This window comes from Mauremys mutica, chromosome 2, assembly GCF_020497125.1.
Source record: "Mauremys mutica isolate MM-2020 ecotype Southern chromosome 2, ASM2049712v1, whole genome shotgun sequence".
NCBI lineage: Eukaryota > Metazoa > Chordata > Testudines > Geoemydidae > Mauremys > Mauremys mutica.
The window spans coordinates 230,214,233-230,234,824 of NC_059073.1; the positions used below are offsets into that span (position 1 = coordinate 230,214,233).

Sequence of the window (20,592 nt, forward strand, 5' to 3'; positions counted from 1 at the left end):
CTAGCAAATGCAACTTTTCCGCTACGAATATGGCTGGCAAAATACTGTAACACATTTTCCCAGATTGTAGCAAAAAGCTTGAATTGAAGAAAAAATATGCTTAAATATGTTGTGTTTTATAGTGTTTGGTAAGAGTTATTTAAAAAAACAAAAAAAAAACCCCAAAAACTGAAAAAACTTGAACCAACCTGAGAAGCAGAGAGAAGAAGAACAGTAAATATTCATGTACTGTAGCAACTGCTTTTCACTGACTGAAATATACTCTTTATATTTTATTTCGTAGGGAGAGTTCCATTGTGTGGGGGATGTTACTATGAGCCCTGCAACCTGATGCTATTTCTCTCTTTTTTATGTTAGGCACACATGAGACTCAGGTCAGAAGAAGGACTATGTTTTTCCCACTTCCTGTTTTAAAAGGACAGTATACATTCACATTTGGGTTCAGATTTAGGTTTTAAAGATAAAAAGTTTTACTAAAACTGATACAAACCAAATTATTTTCATGTAACGTTTTAAAAATTCCAATAGAAATAAATAACTAAAAATCCTGTGCAGTTGTTGCAGGGCTGTGCTCATGCATGAGAACTAGAAAGTGAAACAGACTGGAAATAAAATGGACTAATCTATTTATTTGGCAAGGTGAGAGAAATGTAAAAGGGAAACAACCTAAACAATGAGTGTATATTACATTTTAAGCATGCTTTTCTCTTTATATAATCTTGTGTTCTTAGTAACATACAAAAGGAATTAATTAAATCTATTCAGCAACATCTTCATTACAGTGCATTCTAAATGTAAAAACATTCAAGACTGATGAAGTGAAGTGTCTCTTTTTTTGTGTCATTTAAAACACAATTGAACAAAGCACTGGACAACACACTGAAGGGAACATCCCGCACCAGCAGGGTGGTGGACTAAATGATCTAATAGAATTTTTCCATCTCTAATTTTTAATGGCTCTGTGATATATTTTGTCTTAAGTATTTAAACTTATCCATGCCCCTTAGCTGTCACTTGGGAGCTAACATATGCAGTTCTGGAAGAGGTATTGCATTTCTGCAGGCAGTTATTCCATTTTTTAAAAAAAATGTCAGTGACCACCCTCCCAGTCCACTGTGGTGTAATATTTTAAATTTAATTTGAATTTTCCACTCATTAGGAAACACAAGTGGGAGAGCAGAGGGGAGAGGCACCACTGAGCCAACATGAGAGATGTCTAGAGACATTTTCCCTTGAACACTTTCTAAAAAGAGGCTCGAAATAGTGAATTCTTTGGAAGTTTGAGGTGCTTGGTTTTTACTTCATCTTATAAAAAAACCCATTTTCCTTGATGTTTTATGAAGCCATTTAGTACAAAATCTCATGAAGTGTATGCTCTGCAAGGTATTCATTTTGATCATATAAATAATACAAGTAAAATGACATTCTGAATGATGGTGGTGATGGTGTTTTTGTTTGTTTTTTCAGGATCTATTGAATTTTCTGTGCCTTGGCAACAAAGCTTTTACATTCATTCATTTTTTTTTGCTAAGTTTTCAGAAGGTTTGTGTGTCACAGGAGTCAAAGCTTAAAGCGTTGACCTGATACTCAGAGTGCTGACTCTGTGGGAGCTATGAGGTTTAAAGGCAACCTCCACAAGAATGTAACCAAATTTCTTCACCTTTAGAACTATTTGCGAAATGCCCCCTATGCCAATCGGGGTTTCTTGAAAATGATTTGCTTAAAGCCCCTACCTTTCTTTTTTAGCTTCTTTGATGTCTAGTGCCACGCATTGTTCCAGTAGGTATTATGTCACAGCGATGAAGCATCCACCACAGGCCTCTACTGGAGAATGGAGCCAGGCAGTCAGCTTTTGGGATCTCTAATATGTGGGGCGAAGAAATAGAAAGGAGAATCTCTGCTTTCATTTTGTTTTTTAAAAGTAAGTGTCTAGCCGTTTTAAAAAATAGATTTAAAAATAAATGTAACTGATGCAAACAAATCACTATGATTGAAAACTTATATTTGCTTCCCCCGTTTAAAGATCACAAGTTATTCAGTTCCCTCACAACCTCCCATGGCTGGGGTTTAGAAAAAGCCATAGATCACTCTCTTTTTCCAAATCCTCTTATCTTGTCACTCCATCTATTATTCTCTTCTTAAGTATCATCTCAGTCTTTCCCTCCTCTCATCCCCTAATTTATTCAGTTTTGACCCAGCCACATCCCTCATCTCTGCAGCCATCCTCTCATCCACATATAACCTATTTTGTTTCAAATCTTATGTAATTGTAAGTGTGTGTGTGTATATGGTTTTTTTTTAAATTTTAGAACATGTTCTTTATTTCTGAAAGCAAACAAACTTCATTGCTAGCATGCCATCAACAACCCTACAAAAACAAACTAGCACCATTACTAATATGCATATGTTTTAAGGGAAAGAAATTTTGGTAAGGAAATAGGTTTCCATTTAAAGCTTCAACATGATTATATTGTAATCACTGCAAGGAAAACAGGATGAAAACTAACTTGAGTGTTTCTTCAACTGGAGAGAATTAATCTTTTATATATAGTCATTGTGTGTGGGTGTGACTGAAAGCACCCCTGTATTCACACCCTGCACACCAGTGTAAAAATCTTTGCATAAAATATCCCCTGTTGAGGTATCCTTTGAAGACTAATAACTCATGGGTCAAAACTCACCTATCTTGGTGAAATGATGTAGCAACATTACACATAAAGTTGTGAATTTCCCCTGTATGAAGATATTAGGACATGTTCAAAACCAGACAGCCCTGGCTAGGCAAAAGTTGTTAAACAGGCCTATCCTAAACAAAGGAACGTGTGTTTACCTCTATTTACATATAAATAGTAAACAGGGTCCTCAAAACAGCAGGGCAAGATGCTAGCAGGAAACAGAACAATTTGCATTTTAGCGAAGGCATGTGGAGGAAGAAAGAGCATGGTGCTTCCTTCACCACCATACTTCATATCACCTTCCTCGCTGCTTGGATAAACTTCCAGGGGTAACCTTCTGAAGTATCTACATCCAACATTCATTGGACTATAAAAGAACTTGGAGTATCTGCCCCTTTATCTCTTTCACCTAAGAAGACAAAGGCACCAGCACCTTTGGGCCTCTGTGAGACATCCTGACCAAGGAAAGGGTCAGTCACCATCTTGTTGGAAGACCGTGGGTGAGAAAGACCATCTTAAACAAAGCCTTGACCAAAATTTGCTAGAATAAATTTTAGACTTTTAGATGTGTTTTCACTCTTAATTGCTTGTCACCATTTCTAACTTTATCTCTTCAGATTTGAAGTGAATTCAAGTATATCTTCTTTGTTAATAAACATATTTTATTTTTAATCGAAACGAATCCAGTGCTGTGTTTAAACTGGATGGTTTGGTAAATCTAGTTAAAGTAACAAACTGTTGAATTACAGGAGGAATGAACTGTTATATCTGAACTGTCCAGGAGAGGGCTGGACATCGCAGAACTCATGTTTTTGGGAAAATCCAGGACTGGGAGTGTATTGGGGGTCACCCTGCAGTTACTAATCATGGCTGGTGAAGCCAGAGTGGGGCTGTAGACAGGCTGCTGGGGTCAGAGCAGCTGAACAAGAACAATCTAGCACACAGAGACTCGGTGTGACCTGCATGCTGGCATACTAGTTGTGAGTGGCCCAGGTTGGGAGCTTACAACAGCAAAGCATTGTGAGGGACCCAAGGTTATGGGACAGTGATAACAGCCTCTCACTGGTCTGGTTTGCACCCCAAAATGTGGAAGTGGGCAAGACAAGCAAGGCTAAGTTTAGAAACAAACAAAAAAACCAGCAAAATAGTCTTAAGCCAGTCAATGGCTTCTGAATCAGCAGTATCCCACTTGATAGGACCTCCCGGGAGCCCAACACAAAAAGAGCAACCATCCAACATGTGTACAGCATGCTTCACAGTAACACAGATGCACAGTGGGGTCCCAGGCATGGTTGGTCATAGCATAGCAAACCAAACCACCCTTGAACCTGTTAAGTGAGCTGGTATTTGTATGTGAACATATGATCTAGGGTAACCCCTAGATACACTGGCTTGGATTGTGTGCCAACCGCTGACCATTCAAGATGATGTTAAACGCTGAGCATCTTTCAGCATATGTGCAGTGTCCCCATCCATCTGATAGCACCATCATCAGCCAGATGAAGAGGTGATAGCTCATTGTTGAAGTAAGTCAGAGGGCACGCATATAGGATATGTGACATAGCCTGAAGCTGACCGCATCTACATTGCGGGTTGTTAGAGAAACCCCATTTGAAGAGATTGGCTTCACAATTGGCCTGTCCTGTTCAAAACAGGTTTAGGGATGACCACAGGTGCCTTGGCAGGTCAAAACCTGGTGGGCAGCTGGTTGGGTCGGTGACAAGAGAGTGATTAATGACTGTTGTCGCTGACCACTTGTTATGCCAAACAGATTCCACCATCATGTCCTGTGATGGCATAAGTGACCATAAAGGGCATCTTGAAGCCAGGCAAACTGGTGAGTAGTTGAAGAGGTCTGAGTACAGAGGCATGTCGCTGTTCTCATGGATCTTGGCCAGGAGCATGATGGAGGCCCCGTCATGGCAAATGTGGAGTGGTGCTATGTTAAGTATTGGCAGCCCTGATAACAATGTGCATAGCTTTGATGAGCTTTACGTCAACCAGCCTCGTGTGAAACGAATGCCACCAGATAGGAGCATGATACTCTGCTGTTGTATAGCAGAGGGCAAGGGCTAATGTTCTAAGCATCTGGGTTAATCTGGAAGTGTCAGATTAACAATTTTTCTCAAGGTTCAGTTTTCACCAATACTGCTCAATGTGTACATCGATGACTTGCCAGCACCATTCTTGTGCAAGTTTATCTTTGCTGATGACATCTGCTGCAGTTATCAGCAGTCTTTCTCAGAAATTGACACCGTCCTGAATGATGATATGAAGCTCATGGCACACTACTGTAGTCGATGGCGCCTGCAGTGGAGCTTTTCCAAGATGGTTTCTAGCATATTTCATCTGCATAATGCAAGCACAAGCCACGAGTTAAATATTTTCTTAAACGGCTGAAGCATGCTCCAAACCCAATTTATCTCAATGTGACCTTGGATAGGTCATCGATGCACCACAACTACTTGAAGAAAACAGCAGCCAAAGTTAGCTCTCAGAACAACTTGCTCAAAAAATTGGCCGACTCAACTTGGGGTGTGAGCGCTTGGATGTTCAGAGCATGATATAAGTGGAAGCATGTTGACACTGTCTTTGATTTACTTGGCTTCAGTTAAGGTACATAGAGGATGCTTTCCAGAACACAGTAGAACAGTACCACCCCCAGTCTGATAGCCTCAGTGCTATTGAGGAGGATGAAAGTCTCAGGGAAGGGGAACATCAAAGTGGAGCAGAGGGAAACAATCCCATAGTTTGGACCCTCCCTTCAGATGATGTCATGGTATCCTCTTGCACTGAGGATACCTCTTTGGGGGAGGGAATTCCAGTTATTAGGAAGAGACAGATAACAGTAATGGGGGATTCAATTATTAGAAATATAGATAGTTGGGTTTGTGATGACTAGGAGATCCACATGGTGAATTGCCCACCAGGTGCAAAGATTGCAGATCTCTCAAGACATCTAGACAGGCACACGTGCAGTGCTGGGGATGAACTGGTGGTCGTGGTTCAAGTAGGTACCAATGACACAGGGAAAGATAGGAGAGAGGTCTTGGAGGCCAAATTTAGGCTGTCAGGTAAGAGATTGAAGTCTAGGACCTCCATAGTAGCATTGTCTGAAATGCTTCAAGTTCCAAGCACAGAGCCAGTTAGACAGGCAGAATTGAAGGCCTCAATGAGTGGATGAAACAATGGTATGGGGAAGAGGGGTTTAAATTTGTTAGGACTCAAGGAACCTTTTGGGAAAGGAGGAACCTATACAGGAAGGACAGGCTCTGTCTAAACCAAAATAGAATCAGATAGGTGACATATACATTTAAACAGGTTGTAGAGCAGTTTTTAAAGTAAGAAATGGGGAAGAGCCAACAGATGCAGAGGATCAGATGGTTCGGACAGAGACATCCCTTAGGGTACGTCCAGACTACCTGCCAGATCGGCGGGTAACGATCGCTTTATCGGGGATCGATATATCGCGTCTCGTCTAGATGTGATATATCAATCCCCGAACGCGCTCCCATCGACTCCAGAACTCCACCAGAGCAAGCAGCGGTAGCGGAGTTGACGGGGGAGCCACGGCTGTCGATCCCGCGCCTTGAGGATGGGAGGTAAGTTGAAATAAGATATGTCGACTTCAGCTACGGTATTCCCGTAGCTGAAGTTGTGTATCTTACATCGACCCCCCCCGACCTCCCGGTGTAGACCAGCCCTAGGGGAGGATCTATTTAACAGGGATTCTCTATATCCTAGTAAGCAGGAGAGGATAGAACTTGATAAAGTGCAGGTAGGAACTGAAGAGAAACAGTCAAATGCAAAAGAATCCCATTCAATTACGTCATATAATGGCAGGCAGCTAAAAAGTGACAAATTTAATAAGTGCTTTGTACATAAATACAAGAAGTCTAAATACTAAGAGGAGTTAACTTGACTGTCTGGTAGTAAATGAGGATATTGATAGGCAGCACAGAAACTTGGTGGAACGATGATATTTTGTACCCTACTACCACGCGGGACATGGACGTGGTAGTAGGGTACAAAATGTATAGACATAACAGTAGGTCATGCTGGTGGGGGAGTGGCACTATGTGTGAAAGAAAGCATAGAGTCAAAAATAGTAAAAATCTTTTAATGACTCAGACTGTACCATAGAATCTCTGTGGATAGAAATTCCATGCTTAAATAATAAGAATATAGCAGTAAGGATATACTACTGACCTCCTGACCAGGATGATGATTAGTGATTGTGTAATTCTCAGGGAGATTAGAGAGGCTATAACAATAGAAAACTCAATAATAATAATAATAATAATAATGAGAGATTGCAACTATCCCCATATTGAGTGGGTACATGTCACTTCAGGACAGGATGCAGAGATAAAGTTTCTTGACACCATAGATGTCTGCTTCTTGGAGCAGCTAGTCCTGGAACGCACAAGAGGAGAGGCAATTTTTTATTTAGTCCTAAGTGGAGCACAGTATCTGGTCTAAGAGATGAATATAGCTGAACTGCTTGGTAATAATGACCATAGTACAATTAATTTAACATCCTTGGGGTGAAGGGAGGCACACCAAAGAAGTCCGCCACAGTAGCATTTAACTTCAGAAAGGGGAACTACACAAAAATGAGGAAGTTAGTTAAACAGAAATTAAAAGATACAGTGCCAAAAGTGAAATGCCTGCAAGCTGTATGGACATTTAAAAAAAATCCATCATAATGGAGGCTCAAATTAAATGTAATCCCCTGTGACGGAGCTCACTTGCCCCGCACTAGTACTGGACCACTGTCTGGGCCAAGGAGGCCACGGTCCCATGGCCCTGCTGGGCATGCTCCAGCTGGAGACTAGTTATAAAAGGGAGCAGCTCAGCTCATTCAGGGCTCAGCGCCAGAGGGGAACGACCTTGGGTGGAGGCTCCAGCTGAAGGGCTGACCCAGCCCTTGCCTGCGGGAGCTGGATATCCTGACAGTCAGACAGTAGGTCCACGCCAAGGAGCCTGAAGACTCTGATACCCCATGGACTGCGGCTTTGGGAAACCCGGTCGGAAGTGACTGAGGGAGGGTGAGTGAATGGTATCTCCCACCTGAGTCAAGTCAGCGTGTTGCGGCTGGATTCCCCACTGACCCAGTGGTGGACCACTCTGCCACTATTAGGGCCCTGGGTCAGTGCCCGGTGGAGTCGGGGGGGCCTGGGCCCCCCTACCCAGGCTGCCAAACTTCTGAAAATCTTCTCCCAGGCGGGAATATCCAGGGAGATTCTGACCAATAAAGGAACCAACGTCTTGTCCAAACTGATGTCGGAATTGTGCCAGTTGTTGACAATCTGAGCACTTAAGATCTCTGTATATCATCCTCAGACAAATGGCCAGGTGGAAAAGTTTAATGGGATGTTGAAATCCATGCTAAGAAAATTCGTAGAAGATGACCCACAACACTGGGACAAGCTACTACTGGCCTTATTGTTCGCCATGCGGGAGGTTCCCCAGGCTTCCACAGGCTTCTCACCTTTCTAACTGCTTTATGGGTGACAGCCCCAGGGGATCCTCGACCTCCTGAAGGAGACCTGGGAAGAGCAAGGATCCCAGGTCATGGGATCAGTTCCCTACATACTACAACTCCCCGAACGACTCCAGAAGTGAGGAACATACGCCCAGGCGAATCTATTGCAAGCACAACAGACCCAAGCCTGCCAATACAACCGAGGGGAGAGGCTGCACACTTTTGAACCAGGGGATAGTGTCCTGCTCCTGCTATCTTTGGCTGATTCCAAGCTACTTGCAAAATGGCAGGGCCCTTTCACAGTGGTCCGAAGGGTAGGACCAGTGGATTATGAGGTACGACTACCGGTAGGAAGGAAATAGATCATGTTGCTGAGGAGATGCTTTGCAGCATTCTGTACTGGTTGGAGTTTCCTGAGGATTTATGTCTTTTCACCCAGGTAGATTGCAAGACTGTTGTCCTGTGTAGGAGATGAGAAATGCACGTATTACTGATGCCAGGTCACTTTGTGCCAGAATGTGATGTTGTCTCCTAGTCAGCTAATTAATGAATGCATTACTTGTGAATGCTGCTATATGAGAACTTTAGCATCAATGGGGAATATAGAAGCACTCCTATAATGAGAGTGTTTTTGACCAGTTGTGGATGTGTATCTTTAACCAAATGATTATTGTGATAATGTCTAGCCATAGAAATTGCAGTGTAGCTTTGATTTCAGAGACAACTACTAAACTCATTTTTTAAAATCTACACTCTGTACTATGCCTGGCACAATGCAGCCCTAGTTTTGGTAGGATACTTTAGGTGCTACTATAATACAAGTAAATAATAATAATTCATTCTCAGCAGCAGTCCTTCTTTACTTTTATTAAAGACTCTTTCTCTAGAGATTTCTGTCTATCATTCTTTCATCCAAATTACTTCTTTTTTTGAGCTATGTGAGGAGCAGTTTGGAAGCTGTGAATGTAATCATGGTATAAATGCTTGGACAAAATGAAAAATTTAAAAAGATTAAAAAAGAGGTCACATTTTAAAGATTTATATGATGCTAATAGCTACTCTTAAAATTCACTGGCTTACGCCAAGCATTTCTTTTCATTTCAAAGTATAGTTAACAGTACAGTCAAAGATATTTCCAATACTTTTATGTGCTGTCTGGAACATGAATGTGTTTATGGAGGACTTGTAGAGAGACAAGGTGGGTGAGGTAAGATCTTTAATTGAACCAACTTCGGTTGGCAGGGCTGGCTCCAGGCACAAGCGCAGCAAGCTGGTACTTGGGGCGGCACGTCCGGGTCTTGGGTGGCAATTTGGTGACGGGTCCCTCAGTCCCTCTCAGAGGGAAGAACCCCGGACGCCGAATTGCCCCAGAAGAATGAAGAGGTGCGGGAGAGCAGCAGCCGATCGCAGCTTTTTTTTTTTTCCTCTTTGCCACTTGGGGCAGCAAAAATGCTAGAGCAGGCCCTGTCTGTTGATGAAAGAGACAAGCTTTCAAGCTACACAGAGCTCTTCTTTAGGCCTGGCTTGTGTCTTTAAGAGCAGCTGGTTATATGCCGATTTAGAACTAGAAACAAGACAAGTTTTTGTTTTTAAGTTCCATGAACTGTCAGTTTAGATTTGGTAAAGATTCTTCTTGGGTCAGCAAAGAAGAAACAGTATGTTTGGTTTTCCTTTCATCCTCTTACAGTAGGTCTCCATGCTTGAAAGTTTCCTTTGGAGAGTGCTAAAGTAGTCTTTCTGAGAGGGTCACAGAAAGTTCAGCAGCAGCTTGTGTCTGACCCTTTGTTGTTTGGCTATATAAATGGATGTGCAAAGAAATAATCTAAAATACTTATTTTGGTGACTGTTTGAATACAGGATGATCCAATCACACATTTTACTAATAGAAACATGAAATATTGCAATAAATATATGCAATGTCTGCCAGTCCAGTCATGCTCCCATGGAAGGCAATGGCAACACTTCCTTTGACTTCCATAAGAACAAGGTCTGGGGCTATATGTGATGAATGTCCCTGGAGTTCACAGCCAGGACTGGCAGAAAAGGGCATAAAACCTTGGGGATTATCAAGCAAATGATTGTGTATTTGTGAAATGGTTACTATAGTGCATAAGTGCTGTCTTCTGTGGCATATGCCATGTTGAAATTTAATGTCAAAATAAGTCCCCCCTCCCCTCCATCCCCCAAATAAATTGTCTGAGGCCAGATCCTGCACTTCTCCTCATGAGAATTGTCTCTTCTCACCTGAGTAGACCCATTGGCCTCAGCAGAGCCACTCAGGATTTGTGGCTTTTTATGACATATGTATTCTTTAATGCTCATAATGTTTTGCATTTTTATAGTGCTTCCATCTGGTAGTTGCAAGACGTATGAATATTAATGAAGCCTCCTGACACCTGTATGAAGTCAGTGTCTTGATAAGGAAAAGGCCTAAACTGCAAAGTTCAGAACTGGATTTTGTTACATCTTGATCTGAATGTCCTCTAAAGTTTGCAGGTGATTGGATCCGGTGGCTTGGTACAGCCCATTGTACAGACAGAGCCTGTCTGTGAAATTTAGATCTAATTAAAAGCGACTACTCATGGCTCTAAGCATTACACTTACTACTAAGTGGATGTGGATTGGGTCCATTATTACTGATAACACAGATTATTAAAGCTGAAAATATTTTAAACAACCAAATTTATTTTCCCCCATTTATGCTGCTTGCTTACTTTTTGAATCTCTCTATTCATGGACAATGAAAATAGATTAGTTCATTTATTGCAATAGTTTCTAGTGCTATTCACCTTCTGATCCTCAGGCCCTATCATAGCGACTAGGGCTGTCGATTAATCACAGTTTTGTATTACAGTACTTGTGTGAGGTGAATTCAAAAATACTATGTCTTTTGTTTTTTACAGCACAAATATTTTTAATAAAAATCAATATAAAGTGAGCACTGTACACTTTGTATTCTGTGTTGTAACTGAAATCAATATATTTTAAAATGTAGAAAACATCAAAAAATATTTAAATAAATGGTATTCTATTATTGTTTAACAGTGCGATTAATTGCGATCAATTTTTTAAATAATTTGACAGCCCTAATAGTGACACAATGTTACATTGCGGTAGAAGAACATTACATTCATTTGCTGTTTTGTGTGGAGCATTTTTGGCGTTAAACAAAACTGGCTACACTAGAATTTAAAAAAATGGCAAAGTTTCTGTTGGGCATGGCTTTTGTAATAGCTTCAATTTACCAAAACTAAAATTTGGGGCTAAATTTAACCTGACAGCATTCCTTGGAAATAATCCCCACAATTACCAGATTGATGAGGCTTCCTTTACAGGTATTTGGCATCCAGAAAGAATCATAATTCAGGCATGTGTTTATAAATGACAGATTCAATGGGTTAATTATTTTGCCATTTCTCATTTTCACTGTGATCCTTGTTAATGGGATGGATTCATTTGGTGCTATTTTCTCCTACCATTACAATCCTTGCCATGAATATCATAACTGTAATGCTCACAGACTCTGTGAGTAATGTTTCATGCTTTATTGCTTTGACCGTTCGGTGTTTCCCTTTTTGAGTGGCAGGGCATTTCCATCCCTTTCTCACAGGTTAGTTATTATGATTATTAACAAGAAGTAGTGAAATGGCCAGTAAATCAAAATCCCAAATCAGGCAAAATACTGCCCCAAAGTAGCAAATCACCTCACTCCTCCCCTTTCCCCCCAGTTTACACTACAGCTGATTATTTTTATGCTTATTAAAAATAGAAAGGGGCACATAGTAAATCTCTTCTTGAAATGAAAACTGATACAAGAAATAGAAAATGATACAAAATAAACCCACTCATATGCACTGCCAGACTGGATCAGACCCAAAGATTGGTCCATCTGATCCAGTGTCCCATCTCTGACAGTGGCCAACACCAGGTACTTCAAAGGAGGGTGTGAGAATCATGCATTAGGTGGATGTGGGATAATCTACCCTCCACTTTAGGTTTTAGCCTACTTGCTCATAGTTAGGGATTCACTTGAATCCTGAACCATAAGGTTTAGTATCCTTCCAAAATAAGAATTAACTATGGTAACCATAGATTTTCTTATCATATAAATGTCCAATCCCTTTTCGAATTTTGCTAATTTCTTGACCTCCGCCACTTCCTGTGTCAGTCTAATTTCACGTGTGGGAAAAGTATTTTCTTTAACCAGTTTTGAATTTGCCACTTTTAACATCATCTAATGTCCCCTCCTTCTTCTGTTATGAAACAGACCAAAGAGATGCTCCTGAACTATCTTCTCTATATCATTTGTTATTTTATATATTCTTATATCACTTCTTATTTGTCTCCTTTCTAACGTAGGCTTTCTCTTGCATCCTCTCATAGTGTTAAGTCCCGATCCTCATGCAAAGCTGGAATAAATGGGCTTTGTTCTCTGTGGGAGTTATGGGGGTGTTAAATCCCTTCTCTGGCAAGCCATGGAGCCCCAATAACTCCTTCCCATGGCTTCCACTTCAGCAACAGGGCTACAGCAGCATGCAGGGATCTTGTATTCTCCCTCTGCTGGGAGGTCTGGGCCATTGGATCTGGGTCATCACAGAGCTACTTGCCTCCACCCCATTCCCGGATTAAATGCCTCTGCTCCTCCACTGGCCCAAGGTTGTAGTACCCAAGACAGCTGCTTTGAAATGCTGTTTTGTAGAACACCGGTATGGGGGTGTGGGTGGAGTTATGCTGCTTTTCTGTGGGTAAGACTGCTTGCACAATAGATACATTCTGGTCCAGCTGCCTTTGAGGCCTTCCACAGCTTTCTGCAGAGCAGAGATCTTGGCCCTTGGTGGCTTATTATAGGGCATTCTAGGGGTTAAAGTGGAAGGGTGTGACCCTAGGCAACCCTGCATTCGCATCGTACACACTAATGCAATAATATTAGTACAAAATATTCCCTGTGAGGTATCATATGAAAGCTAATAACATGCTGGTTATTAATATAGTAAGATTTACATGTTAACCTTATATGTGAAGTTGTGAATTCCCTCTGTATAATGCTTGTTTAGGACAAGACAGCCTTTCCTCGGTAAAGGTGATAAACAGGTCTGTCCTAGACAAAGGAACATGGGTTTATCTCAGTTTACATATTAGCAGTTGTTATGGGGTGGACTAGGTCAAGAGGTCCCCTGCTGAAGGCCTTGCAGCCCTACCACACCGCCCCCCAGAATAGGGCAGTAGAGTGGTCCTCCAAGCTTCCTAGAGTAGCTGTATGGGAAGCTATACAGTGGCTAATCAGGGCCCAGCAGGCTAGTATAAGAAGAGCTGCTGGCAGGACCAGAGTGAGTGTAGTTCCCTGCTGGAGCTGGAGGAGTGTGGGTGGTGTGCCTAGCTGGCTGAGGGAGCTACAGGTCCCCGGACAGAGCATTGCTGGCAGAGGCTGTGGGGAACATGAAGGAGTTCCAGGCTGGCTGCTGGGACTCAACCAGGACTAGGCCCTGAGGTCAGGGTGAAGAATGTGCTAGAGCCATGGGGAAGTGGCCCAGGGAACTGTACCACAGCCTCAGTTTTATTAAAAGGGATGTGGTGGATGGCTGCTATTTATAGGGTCCCTGGGCTGGGACCTGGAGTAGAGGACAGTCCCAGGTTCCCCCCGGCACCAGCCACTGGGAAAGTGGCCTGGACTTTGATATACCCCAGAAGGGGAAATGAACTCTATTAGTGGCTCAGCTGAAGAGTTGGGGCCAGGAAGGCCCAGAAAGGCAAAGAGTCTCCAAGGAGGGAGCTCTGGGGGAATATGGCCCCACACCAGTGCTGGGACTGCTTGAGGAGCAGGGACCATTTGAAAAAGCCCAGAATAGGTTGAGAAACAGTTCAAAGCAGGGCACTGTGATAGGCCCTGCTGGACTTATTGAGGAGCGAGCCCAGAGATAAGGCTACAGATCGAAGGACCTTACAGAAGGCTATAGGCCTCCTGTTGGGCTTATACCTCAGAAAGGGTTTGCTTTATTTTATTTCATATACAGACTGTGTGTGAACTGACTGGAGGCATGAGTCACCACAGACCCACCACAAACAGAGAGAGAGAGTGCAGGCACACACACTGAGATGGGGAGTACTCACAAGATGAGAGGTGAGTGCACCCCATTACAACAGCAAACAAAGCTATCGAGCTAAATTAGCAGGGGTTATCCAAACCCTGAGACACAGAGATTTAACACGGCTCCTACACTCCACAGAGCCACAGGAAACTGAATCCTCTGGAAGCGTTCCTGGCTCATGAGACAAAAACAGCTCCTTTGGGGATATAAGGAACACATCTTGATCCTTCACCTTAAGGAGACAAAGAAACCAAGTAATTTGAACTCTTTGGTGGGTCCTGGCCAAGACAGCCAATAAAAAGCTGGAAAGGAGACACCGAGTAAAAGAAACCATCTTGAACAAAGACTGCATCTTGCTAGATTAAGTTTTAGACTTTAGATGGATCTTTCCACTTTTATTTGCTATCTCTTTTACTTGGTATCACTTAATCCCTGCGCTCTTTAGTTAATAAACTTGTTTTACTATAAATCAATTCAGGGCTGTCTGAAACCAATGGTGTATTTACCCCAATTAATCAGTACATTAGTTTATTGATTTAACAGAGCAGTGAACATAATATCTTCTGTGAATGTACATTGAGAGGTGCTGTGCATTGCAGAGAAACCTCGCTGAGGAGCTCAGGGGCTGGAGCTCACTGATTGGTATAGGCTGGTGTGCTGCAAATGTATACGGTGCAGTACAATGGATAAATGTGCTGCTTTATCAGTAGGTCAGCCCCAGAGCTTACAGTCTGAAAGCACAATTCAGTATAACACAGACCAATACAACATTAAGCTCATACACGAGAAAATGTGCCTTTATTTTAATGAGGAGATTTCACAGAAACAGTTGGATATCCAAGGCTTTCTAGAAGAAAGAGAGGAAATATACCTGGAGAGCACCAACTGGGAGGCTATTGCAAGCGTAAGGGGCAATATGAAAAGAGACTGTCATGCATGGTCAATAGGGGCAAATCCATGCTGACTGTTACTTATCTTATCTTCTAGGTGTTTGCAAATTGATTGCTTAATTAATTGCTCCATTATCTTTCCGGGTACAGAAGTTAAGCTGACTGGTCTGCAATTCCCCGAGTCATCCTTATTTCCCTTTTTATAGATTTGCCCTTTTCCAGTCTTCTGGAATCTCTCCTGTCTTCCATGACTGTTCAAAGATAATCGCTAATGGCTCATATCTCATAGAATCATAGAAGATTAGGGTTGGAAGAGAACTCAGGAGGTCATCTAGTCCAATCCCCTGCTCAGAGTAGGACCAACCCCAATTAAATCATCCCAGCCAGGGCTGTGTCAAAAGCTGGGCCTTAGAAACCTCTAAGGATAGAGATTCTACCACCTCCCTAGGTAACCCATTCCAGTGTGTCACCACTCTCCTAGTGAAATAGTTTTTCCTAATATCCAAAGCGATGACTCACTGGTGCACTGCCTCCTGCTGGTCATCCTGGGAATTAGCTCTTTTCCAGCCCAGAGCACCCTCTGCAGGCCAGTGTATTGCCTGCCACTGGCCCCGTGTCCCTCCCAGACCTTGGTGCCCTTTACCTCAGGGTTCTGCCCCAGCAGTACCCCCACACTCTGGGTCTCCCCTCCCAGGGGACCCCCCCAAGCCTCTAAACCCACTTTGCCTCAGTGGCTACCGCCAGTCATCATCTAGCCCCTGCTCACTGGGGCAGACTGCAGTCTGTAAAGGTCACTCATCATTGGCAGGGAGTCAGACCAGCTGCCTCTGCCTAAGCCCAGGCTGCACCCCTGCAACCCCTGTACCAGCTTTGGCCTTTAGCAAGGCCTGCAGCTTGGGGATTTACCAGGCTGGAGCTCCCCAGCTCCTTTTGCCCTTCCCCAGCACTGCTCCACTTCAGGTACCTTGCTCCCAAACAGTTAGCCCTTCCCACTCCAGGGCTAGAGCGAGACTCCTCCAGCTTCTGGCCCACAGCCCTCTTATCAGGGCCAGCTGGGCCCTAATTGAGCTGGCCACAGCTGTGGCTGCTACTCCAATCAGCCTAGCTTTTCCCAGCTGCAGCCCTCTCCAGGGCTGCTTTTAACCCCTCTTTAGTTGGAGTGAGGCAGCTGCCCCACTACACTCCTGCACTGCAACTGGAGACCATTGCTCCTTGTTCCTTCTTCTGCCACCACTGAGAACAGCGGAGCTCCATCCTCTTTGGAACAACCTTTCAGGTAGCTGAAAGCAGCTATCAAATCCCGCCTCATTTTTCTCTTCTGCAGACTAAATAATCCCAGTTCTCTCAGCCTCTCCTTGTAAATCATGTGCTCCAGCCTCCTAATAATTTTTGTTGCCCTCTGCTGGACTCTCCAATTTTTCCACATCCTTCTTGTAGTGTGGGGCCCAAAACTGGACACAGTACTCCAGATGAGGCCTCACCAATGTCAAATAGAAGGGAATGATCTGCTGGCAATTCTCCTACTTATACAGCCCAAAATGCCGTTAGCCTTCTTGGCAACAAGGGCACACTATTGACTCATATCCAGCTTCTTGTCCACTGTAACCCCTAGGTCCTTTTCTGCAGAACTGCTGCCTAGCCACTCGGTCCCTAGTCTGTAGTAGTGCATGGGATTCTTCCGTCCTAAGTGCAGGACTCTGCATTTGTTTTTTTTTTAACCTCATCAGATGTCTTTTGGCCCAATATTCTAATTTGTCTAGGTCCCTAGGTCCCCCTACCCTCCAGCATATCTACCACTCCTCCCAGTTTAGTGTCATCTGCAAACTTGCTGAGGGTGCAATCCATGCACTCCTCCAGATCATTAATGAAGGTACAGTAACTCCTCACTTAATGTTGTAGTTATGTTCCTGAAAAATGCGACTTTAAGTGAAACGATGTTAAGCGAATCCAATTTCCCCATAAGAATGAATGTAAATGGAGGGGTTACGTTCCAGGGAATTTTTTTTTTGCCACACAGTACAGTACTATAGTTGGGAGGTGCCCCTGCCTTACCCCATACAAGCACAGCCCACTGGCACTGGAGACAATGAGGCAGGCAAGGAGGCTGAAGTGCTGTAGACTAGGAGAAGCATGTTGTGCAGCAGCAGCAGCAGCAGCGTCCCCTGCTCTGCAAGCACCTGGGGTGGGGGTGGGGGTTAACCCTTGGCCCGCCCACTCCACCCCTTCCCCCCAAACCCCTACCCTTAACCCGTCTCTTCTTCCCCCCTCCCCCTTTATTCCGCACGCCGTGTCCTCGCTCCTCCCCTCTCCCTCCCCTGCCTCCTGCCCGCAGCAATCAGCTGGCTTGTGGCATTCAGGGAGGAGGAGTGAGGACACGGCGCACAGGCTCCCCCTCCCTCCTCTGCCTCCTGAACACCGCAAGCTAGCTGATGGCTGTGTTCGGGAGGCAGGGGAGGGAAGAGGAGCCTGCACGCCGAGCCCTTGCTCCTCCCCCCTCCCTCCTGAACGCCACAAGCCAGCTGATTGCTGCGGGCAGGAGACGGGGGGAGGAAGGGGAAGGTACTAATCCACTAGGTCTGCCGGCGGGTGGGAGGTGCTGGGGGGGGCGTGTAGGGGAGCTGATGGAGGGCTGCCAGTTGTGTACAAAGCAGGCAGCCAAATGAGATTATAGCGAAGCATTGCACAACTTTAAATGGAGCATGTTCTATATCTGAGCAGGGACGTAAGATCAAAACAACGTTACGTGAGAGGACGTTAAGTGGGGAGTTACTGTATTGAACAAAACCAGCCCCAGGACCGACCCTTGGGGCACTCCACTTGATACCGGCTGCCAACTAGACATGATCACTGCCTTTTGAGCCCGACGATCTAGCCAGCTTTCTATCTACCTTATAGTCCATTCTTCCAGCCCATACTTCTTCAACTTGCTGGCAAGAATACTGTGGGAGACGGTATCAAAAGCTTTGCTAAAGTCAAGGAATAGCACATCCACTGCTTTCCCCTCATCCACAGAGCCAGTTATCTCAACATAAAAGGCAATTAGGTTAGTCAGGCATGACTTGCCCTTGGTGAATCCATACTGACTGTTCCTGATCACTTTCCTCTCCTCCAAGTGCTTCAAAATTGATTCCTTGAGGACCTGCTCCATGATTTTTCCAAGGTCTGAGGTGAGGCTGACTGGCCTGTAGTTCCCCGGATCCTCCTTTTTCCCTTTTTTAAAGATGGGCACTACATTAGCCTTTTTCCAGTCATCCGGGACCTCCTCCGATCACCATGAGTTTTCAAAGATAATGGCCAATGGCTCTGCAATCACACCAGCCAACTCCTTTAGCACCCTCGGATGCAGTGCATCTGGCCACATGGACTTGTGCTCATCCAGCTTTTCTAAATAGTCCTGAACCACTTCTTTCTCCACAGAGGGCTGGTCACCTCCTCCCCATACTGTGCTGCGCAGAGCAGTAGTTTGGGAGCTGACCTCATTTGTGAAGACAGAGGCAAAAAAAGCATTGAGTACATTAGCTTTTCCCACATCCTCTGTCACTAGGTTGCCTCTCCCATTCAGTAAGGGGCCCACACTTTCCCTGACCTTCTTGTTGCTAACATACCTGTAGAAACCCTTCTTGTTACTGTTAACATCACTTGCTAGCTGCAACTCCAATTGTGATTTGGCCTTCCTGATTTCATTCCTGCATGCCTGAGCAATAGTTTTATACTCCTCCCTGGTCATTTGTCCAAGCTTCCACTCCTTGTAAGCTTCTTTTTTGTGTTTAAGATCAGCAAGGATTTCACTGTTAAGCCAAGGTGGTCGCCTGCCATATTTACTATTCTTTCTACACATCGGGATGGTTTGGTCCTGCAACCTCAATAAGGATTCTTTAAAATACAGCCAGCTCTCCTGGACTCCTTTCCCCCTCATGTTATTCTCCCAGCGGATCCTGCCCATCAATTCCCTGAGGGAGTCAAAGTCTGCTTTTCTGAATTCCAGGGTCCATATTCTGCTGCTCTTCTTTCTTCCTTTTGTCAGGATCCTGAACTCGACCATCTCATGGTCACCGCCTCCCAGGTTCCCATCCACTTTTGCTTCCCCTACTAATTCTTCCCTGTTTGTGAGCAGCAGGTCAAGAAGAGCTCTGTCCCTAGTTGGTTCCTCCAGCTACAGAGGAGACTAATTTAGAAGAAGGATCCTTCTCCTACCATCTTTAAAATCACCCTCCCAAACACATGGTCCCATGAGGATCTTTTTGGATCCCATTTTTCTTCTTCTGCTGCTGCTGCTGCTTGAGATCTCATGTCAGTCACCATCTAAAAATGTCTGGAATGGTCTTGTACAGCACTTCTCCTTACTTGACCAAATGGATCACATTTGAGTGATACAGAGCATTCTCTTTCTTTCAGAAGATACGGGCAAAAAAGCTGCTATCCTGATAGCCTGGTATGGGATGAGGAGCTAAGGAATCAAATTTAGGTCCTCTTTTTGACAAGGCAGAGTACTCCCACCAAACAATTCTACATGCTTATTTTTAAGATCACTACATTACTAATTTTTCTAAATATCATCTATATCTGACTTGTTAGTAACACATTCTGTAATGTGCGTGCTGATTCTGTCTTTCTCACTGGAAAATTGGTCTTTGCATTTGTAGTGGAAGGTTTTAAAAGGACCTTAGCAATTTGCATCTGGTTCTGGATTGTCTAGCTACAGCAGATGTTAATTATGAATTGGCAATGAGTAATGCTGACTATCCAAAAATGAAGGTACAATCCACTAAGCTGTACTGCAAAGACTTTGCTCTTTTTTTGTATTCAGTATACTATGCGCATATTAGTCTTTTCCAAGGTTCATAATTCTTACCTCTTCTTTCCTCCTTTGCAAGAGGGTAACATTTTTTCTTATGTCCAATCTTCAGTGATTCATGATAGTAAAGAAACAAGGGCAGCAAAGGCAAAGTTGCTTGTGCAATTTTATTTGTGTGAGTCCAATAGGATTCTAGAGGTGAAAAATAGAAAACAAAAACCTTTAAAAATTATAAACTTTTAAAAGCCAAATTTCCTAAATAAAGTTAATTTGAATAAACTTATTGTCATAGGTCTCACCCCCACTTGGAGCTGTTGGGTTCCAATGTGGGGACCTGCACTGGTTTCCCTCTAAACTAAAATCCTAGTTTAGATCTAGTAAAAGCTGCCACCACCCAATCAGGAAATGTGGATTGGGACACAGTCCTTCCCCCAAATCCTTGGGGATCCTAAGAGCCCCAAATCCATGGAGTTCTTACACCCAGGAGAAATAAACCATTCCCCCCTGCTTCCTCCCCCCTCCCTTTTCCTAGGAGAGACACCGGGATCTAACTACAGAGGGTTACCTCCCCCTCCTCTTTCCCTGAGAATCCACCCAAGGAAAGACCAACCAAGTCCTTAATAGAAAAGAATTTATTAAAGAATAAAAAGAAAGTAAC

At 43.7% G+C, this 20,592-nt stretch overlaps 1 long non-coding RNA gene across 1 annotated transcript in view; it reads right to left on the reverse strand.

The window, feature by feature from the left end:
* LOC123362958 overlaps positions 1–20,051 on the reverse strand; it is a 35,359-nt gene extending 15,308 nt beyond the window's left edge. Inside the window, exons 1-2 of the long non-coding RNA XR_006576660.1 lie at positions 19,992–20,051; positions 1,734–1,861 (exon numbers count right to left, since the gene is read on the reverse strand). This is a non-coding gene — a long non-coding RNA (uncharacterized LOC123362958). The remainder of the gene's footprint in view (positions 1–1,733; positions 1,862–19,991) is intronic.
* Between the last annotated feature and the right edge of the window lie 541 nt (positions 20,052–20,592).